The sequence below is a fragment of the Carlito syrichta genome, unplaced genomic scaffold (genome assembly GCF_000164805.1).
Source record: "Carlito syrichta isolate Samal-C Ts95f unplaced genomic scaffold, Tarsius_syrichta-2.0.1 Scaffold308955, whole genome shotgun sequence".
In the NCBI taxonomy this organism is placed as follows: domain Eukaryota; kingdom Metazoa; phylum Chordata; class Mammalia; order Primates; family Tarsiidae; genus Carlito; species Carlito syrichta.
In genome coordinates, this window is record NW_007253051.1 from 157,031 (window position 1) to 164,250 (window position 7,220).

The 7,220-nt window shown below is 46.6% G+C and overlaps 1 protein-coding gene across 6 annotated transcripts in view; it reads left to right on the plus strand.

Moving 5' to 3' along the window:
• The first annotated feature begins 2,387 nt into the window (after positions 1-2,387).
• The window catches only part of CNBP (CCHC-type zinc finger nucleic acid binding protein), a 16,812-nt gene continuing 11,979 nt past the window's right edge, over positions 2,388-7,220 (plus strand). Inside the window, exon 1 of one of the 6 annotated variants that reach the window (XM_008066481.1) lies at positions 2,388-2,577. The gene's annotated coding sequence lies outside the window, so the exon portion shown is untranslated. The remainder of the gene's footprint in view (positions 2,578-7,220) is intronic. The other 5 variants (XM_021716799.1, XM_008066479.1, XM_021716798.1 and 2 more) reach the window with 5 other exon arrangements.

Here is a 7,220-nt window from a genome sequence, read left to right on the forward strand (position 1 = left end):
CATTACAGAAAGCTGCATGCCAGGTAGAGAAGAGTCATTAGTTGTTTATTACTCCCAGTGACAAGCTGTAAAGACCACATTATGTTTCCATTTTCTAAAGTCTTTTAAAACCTATAGAAGAATTTATGTCCAGTGTCTCTATTTCACACTCACTTTCATTGTCTTTAGCTGTTTGCTTTTGATAGAGATAGGGTCTAGCTGTATTTCCCTGGAGTGGTCTTGAACTTTTGGTCCTTAGCAGCCCTCCAGCCTTGGCCTACCAAAGTGTGAAACCAGGTTTAATGCCTGAGGCTCAGGTTTAATGCCTCAAGAACACGATTTCAAAAATCACAGCACTAGAATTGGGAGGATCTACTGAGAACAAAGAAGGGGTAAAAGAATACCTCAAATCTATAAGCCACTAACAGAACTAATGCTACAAACAAGGGCTGCTCATTTCAGTTTTAACATCTTAATAGGTCTGTGCACTTCAAAGGATGAGTCATTAAAGGAACAAAAATGCCATTGTTAGGATAAGCCAGCCAACACAGAGCAGATACTAACCTTCAGGAACATACTAGGTTTAGTATGAGGCTGTATTAATCTGAGGCCTTTTTGAAGCTCAAGCCATTTGTGACTCTTCCATTTTTTTCATGTTTCTAATAAAAGCTGTTCTGGGCCGGGCTCGGTGGCTCAGCCTGTAATCCCATCGCTTCGGGAGGCTGAGGTGAGTGGATTGCCTGAGCCCACGGGTTCAAAACCCGCCTGGGCAACTTGGTGAGACCTCACCTCTACAATAAAAAAAAAAAAAAAAAAATTAGCTGGGCGTGATAGCGTGTGTCTATAGTTCCAGCTACTTGGAAGGCTGAGGCGGAAGGATCCCCGGAGCCCAGCAGGTTGAGGCTGTGGTAGCCGGGAGCAGCCACTGCACTCCAGTCTGGGCAACAGAGCGAGACTCCAACTCAAAACAAAACAAAAAAAAAGCTGTTCTGGTCCGGGCTTGATGGCTCAGCCTGTAATCCTAGCACTTTGGGAGTCCGCGGGTTCGAGACCAGCCCCGGCAACTTGGCGACACCTTGTCTCCACAATAAAAAAAAGAAATGAAAAACTAGCTGGGCGTGGTAGCACGCACCTGTAGTTCCGACTACTTGGAAAGCTGAGGCGGAAGGATAACCTGAGCCCAGCAGATTGATGCTGGGGTGGCCGTGAGCTTACCACTGCACTCCAGCCTGGGCAACACAGTGAGACTCTGACTAAAAAAAAAAGCCATCCTAAAATGGGACATATACTTCTAGAATATTTTACGTTATATTAAACAATTTAAATTGGATGATGGCTGGGCGCAGTGGCTCACGTCTATAATCACAGCACTTTGGGAGGCCGAGGCGAGAGAATTGCCTGAGTCCAGGGGTTCGAGACCAGCCTGGGCAACTTGGCGAAACCTCATCTCTACAATAAATTTTTAAAAAGTAGCCGGGCATGGCGGCGCCTGCCTGCAGCTCCAGCTACTTGGAAGGCTGAGGCGGAAGGTTCACCTGAGCCCAGCGGGTCAAAGCTGCGGTGGCCCTGAGCGTGCCATTGCATTCCAGCCTGGGCGACAGAGTGAGACTCCAACTCAAAAAGCCTTTTGGTTTCATCCTGACAGTATGCGACTATATTCAGTGTACAATTTCTTTCGGAGAAAATACCAAATCCAAACTGAAGTCCATTTCTGAGCCAAATGTCTCTCCTGGGCTTCCCTTTTACCCCTTAAGTCCCAGGGGATGTCACTCATAAATGTGGTAAAGCAATCAAGAGTGTTGTGAGACAAAAAGTACTATTCCCTTCATCTTCAAGGCCTCCCCAGGGCCGGCCCTTCGACCTCCCCAAGCATTTTTATTTGGGGAGGAGATATCCGTCCTGGCAGTTACAGAAGCAAGGCCTTTCGGGCTCTGCCCAGGCTCACACAAAAGCAAGTCAAATCCAGGGCTTACAGCCTACAACCGTAGCCACGTCCATGAGTGGGCAGCCACGACTTTTCTCCAAATTTAGGTGTTATCAGGAAACTGGGCTTGGCACTGAAAGCCAAGGGCCTGGTGGGAGCCCAAGAAGGGGGAGGAATTTTCTCCGGTCAACGCTAATGGCAGTCACCGCACTGAGATCGGTTCCCTGGCATCCCTCGGCATCAGCTGCCAGTAGGGATCAAACAAGGCCAGACAGACAGATTTCCATCCAGACGCGGGGGGCGGGGACTCAGCGATGAAAGGCCAGAGGAGGAACATGGGTCGGGTACCCGGCGGGAAACATCGCGCGCGGGGCACGACGGGAAAGGCCGCGGCGCGCAGACTTACAGGCCCGCCCCGCGCCGCGCCGCGCCGCGTTCCGGCTGGGCGGCCCTCTCAGCGGGCGGCTCTGATTGGACAGCCGAGCCTCGCGCGCTGATTGGCCGCGTGGGCGAGGCGGAGGAGAGCCGTGCGCAGCGGCGTGTGTGGGGCCGTGTGCAGACCCGCGTGTGGCGCAGGCAAGGACCCTGAAGATAAACAGCCGCTACCTTGCGACCCGCCTTTCCCCGGCCTGCGTCCGAGTCTCCGCCGCTCCGGGCCCGCTTAGACGCCGAAGGTGAGGTCTGGAGGTGGGGGCCGGCTGTGAGGGAGCCGCAGTGCGGGCCTTAGGCCGAGGCGGGCGAGGTGGGTAGGGAGCGGTGAGGCGGCGATGGCGGCCGCACTTTGGCCTGAGCCGCTGCTGCGTCAGGCGGGAAGCTGGGCCGCCGACGCCGCCGGGACCTCGGTTTGCGGCCCAGCGCAGTCCCTTCCGTCTTTCCTCACTCCTGGGAAGCTGAGCCGCCGAGCGTCGGGGCCTTTCCCAGCCCCAGGGCCGCGCCCCAGGCCGCAGACTTAGGGCGAAGGAGGCCGGGGCGCCCTTGGGGCTGAGGCCCTGCGGCTTCGAGGGTCGCAGGATGAGGGACTGAGGGTTGATTTGGCGGGAACGCATTGGGAGGAGGCCGTGTGGTGGGAAAAGGCCCCTGGCCGCCGGTGAAGGGGGGATGGGGTGAGTCGTTGAGGAGGCCATGTGCTGGGGTGGTGGTCCTGGCGGGCTGTGTGCCAAGGGTTCTGGGGGCCTTAGGAAAGGGTTCTGGAGGAAGCCTGTGTTTGAGGTGGCGGGACACTCGGCTGGAAGGCTGGGGAGCTCTTGGAGTTGATACTCTCCATATTTGATAGCTTCCCGATTCTTTCTCGTCATTTAAGTACTCTTTAAGTTGCTTGTCTTACATTGCCATTCTAAAAGGGACTGGTGGGGCCCACTTTTCTTGAATTCAACCCTATTTAAGCTACATGGGACCCTTCAAAAACTCCGTTATCAGAAAACAAACAAACAAACGCGAATTTGTCAAACCTCCAAAACCATAGCCGCAGTAGTCTGCATTATTTCTCGGATTAAACAGTTATAGTTAAAAAAGACACACAAAGTTTAGTCAGCGCCCATTTAAATTTTTCATAACGTGAAAACCTATTTTATAATGGCATAATCGTCCACATTTGGATTTGGGTTTTTTTTTTTAGTGGATAAGGCTTGTGCTTGTTGCCACATGTTAACCACATGGCCTTAGCCACGGGGCACTTGCAAAGGAAGTGACTACATCTGGTCTTGGGGGTCTTATAAAAATAAAACAATGCTCAATAATCGTTTGTGACTTCAGCTAGTGTGTTTCAGATATTCAGAAGAACTCATCGAAGGGGTAAGGCAAGGAAGCCAAGACTGGATTTGTTTTTCGTCTTTTGCTCCTTTTCTAAAGTAAAGGAGGATTAATTTACACTCCAATCTTGCCTCTAAACTTAGTTTCTAAAAGTATGTTTTCCCTCTTTCCTGTTCCTTTTTTTTTAAACACAACGTTGTACAGCAGGACTCTAGAATTTATTCATCTTTCCTGTTCTTTGACCCAATTTTGGAGCGAAGCCTAATCAGTTAATATTTCCATCAAGGAGTTAATCTTTGAATTTAAATTAGCAAATTTATGTTTACTTGTTTGCTCAAGCAGTATAAATTGAGTGTAAGCTTTGAGAGTTTTAAAAAGATGATAAGTAGTCCTTATCTCCTAGGCTTCCTTCCCTCCCCCAAGCAGAGCAGTTTCTTAAAAATGCTTCTGATGACTTACTCTGGTCAGAGTTTATCAGAAACACCTGTAAAGTGCCCTGTTCTAGGTGCGTGCAGTTTTTAGGTTGTTGTGCCTGGTTCTTGCCTACAATAAGCTCTTTGTGCACTGGAATATAAAAGAAATAATATATTAGTATCTCAAGGACTGAGTTAAAGACTTAAAAATTTTTCCAAATTTCATGTTTTGTCAACAGAATTTTTCTTAAAAAGTTAACTGTATTTGTATACTTATCTATATACTTCAGATTAAAAAACTAAGTGTACAGAACAAATACTTTTTCTTAGGAACCAAGGGTCCACATTTATTTTTATAGTGTTAATGACAAGTAAGGTATTTCAAATAGATGGGCAGTGTCCATAAAATATTTTTAGCCAAATCAGTGGAAGACCAGGGGGCATTTTTTCTTACACTGGCATTTGAACCTCTAGGAACAGGCAGGTTGATTTCTTTGTTTTTGTTTGTTTGTTTGCTTTTCTTCGAGTTGGAGCCTCCCGCTGTGTTGCCCAGGATGGAGTGCAGTGGCATGCTCAGGGCTGCCACAGCCTTGACTTGCTGGGCTCAGGAGATCCTTCCACCTTAGCCTTCCAAGTAGCTGGAACTACAGGCGTGCGCCACCACACCTGGCTAAGTTTTTTTGGTTTACTGTAGAGATGAGGTCTGCCAAGTTGCCCCGGCTGGTCTCCAACCCTTGGACTCAGGCAATCCTCTCGCCTCTGCCTCCCAGAGTGCTGGGATTACAGGAGTATGCCACTGCACCCTGCCTGATTTCTTTTTTGAAGGTATTATAAATGTGTTTTGTGATATGACTTGTGACTAGAATCTTGTTAAGTTTAAAAATCCAATAAAAATAATGTGGCACATATATGGAAGGTACCAAATTGGTGCTTAAAAGTAATGTAACCACCATGGGACTAATTGGAATGATTAGTTTATTGGATAAACACTTGACCAGAGAGGTTTTGGTTTTTTTTCCCCTGCAGGAGTGAGAGTTTTAAAAAATTGTTGGCTATTTTCCTCTTGCTAGCCTCCTGACAGTAAGTAGAGAGCCAGGAGAACGATGCCAGAGGCATTCTGGCCTGCTGTGGAGAACACTCTTTCTGTGCTGTCTTGCTTAATAGAACTCCTACTCTGGCAGTGTCAGATGGTGCTGCAGTGAGGGAATGCCATTGAGAGGTTGCAGTAAACTATGCAGCATTTTCATGCTGTAAAAAACTGCTGGGATGATAAAGCTTGGGGCCACCAAAATTCAAGTTGTAAGTAGAAGGATTTTTATCAATTAGGAATATAAGAGTGCTACAGTGGTCACCTGGAGTGGCTCCATGATTACTAATAAAGGGTATTACCTAGTGAAGTCAGGTTGCCAGTGTTTGTGTGTTTGGTTAAACTCCCAAATTTAGCCAGGCTTGGTGGCTCAGCCTGTAATCTCGCACTTTGGGAGGCTGAGGTGAGTGGATTGCCTGAGCCTGCAGGTTCGAGACCCGCCTGGGCAACTTGGCGAGACCTCATCTCTACAATAAATCAAAAAATTAGCCGGGTGTGGTAGCGCATGCCTGTAATTCCGGCTACTCGGAAGGTTGAGGTGGAAGGATCCCCAGAGCCCAGCAGGTTGAGGCTGCGGTGGCCGGGAGCGGCTACCGCACTCCAGTCTGGGTGACAGAGTGAGACTCCAACTCAAAAAAAACCAAAAAACAAAAAAAAACACCTCCCAAATTCAACTGTGCAATTAAGTTTAAAAAAACTCAATTTAAAATTTATGAAAACTGAATAAATTCAGAGTTCTGACTGTAAATTCTTAAAAGGTAATCAGTTCTAACGAGAAATACAGAAAATACTTTTTGCTTTACAACTCAAATTAATAATACTCTTGTGTAATATTTTTGAAGTAGGGAGTGAGTTGGTGAAATTTTTATAATAGCATTTTTTTTTTTTTTGGTATTCTGTCACTTTTAACAAAAGCGTCTGCAGAGGATTTAGAGCTGGAATGTTGAAATCCTGATTCTAGTGCTTTCTAACTGTATGGTTTTGGGTAAGTCACTTGGTGTCAGATCTTTAGTTTTCTTTGCTACTGTAATGGAGCAGGAATACATAATTTGCTAGGTTGTAAGATTATAGATAATAAACTTATTAATACCCAACTCATAGATATTAAACTATTAATTAAAGCCTTTTAGAGGTAATCAGGGCAGGCAGAAATGAATGTAATGAACAAAGCAGGTAGTAAATGCAGGAACCGGGATAAAAATGTGGAATTGCTCCCCGTAATGTACTCTGTCCTCCATTATTCTGGCTGGAATGCATGTAATGCAGACTGTATCTTGCTTCCTTTCGTTGTATCTGTAGTTTATTTTTATTTCAACAATCTGAGGTGTTTCAGTACCGTTTTGAAACACAATTGTGACGAAAATGGAACATGTTGAGTGTGTGCATTCAGAGGATAAAAGCTCCACTATGTCGAAATGCAGTTTGGTCAGCAACATAGATGAGTCAGGGATAACCTTGAGCTTGGGGAAAGTATGTAAAGATACATACAAATGTGTATGAAGCTGTGTTAGGAAAGCTATATAAAAAAATCCAAATAGCCAAAATCACATCATTATTTGCTAGGGTGATTTTAATGCTCAGCTTTCCTGTTGATATTCATTTTAAATGTATTCTCTAGGATGGAATTAACAGGCTTTTTTTTTTTTTTTTTTTTCCCTGTCAGAGTCTCATTCTGTCATCCAGGTTGGAGTGCAGGGGCCTGCTCACAGCCACAGCAACCTCGACCTGCTGGGCTCAGGCCATCCTTCCACCTTAGCTTTCCAAGTGACTGGAACTGAAGGCGTGCACCACCACGCCCAGCTTTTTTTGATTTACTGTGGAGACAAGTCTCACCAAGTTGCCCAGACTGGTCTTGAATCCTTGGACTCAGGCAGTCCTCTTGCCTCCGCCTCCTAGAGTGCTGGGATTACAGGCATAAGCCACTGTGCCCAGTGACATTTTATTTTTTGGAACTCACTGTTAGTCTTGAACATAAACTGTTAGATTTGAGTAGTTAATAGTCTTTTTTCAGCCGGGTTCAGTGGCTCAGCCTGTAATCCCGTGCCTTTGGGAGGCTGAGGTGAGTGGA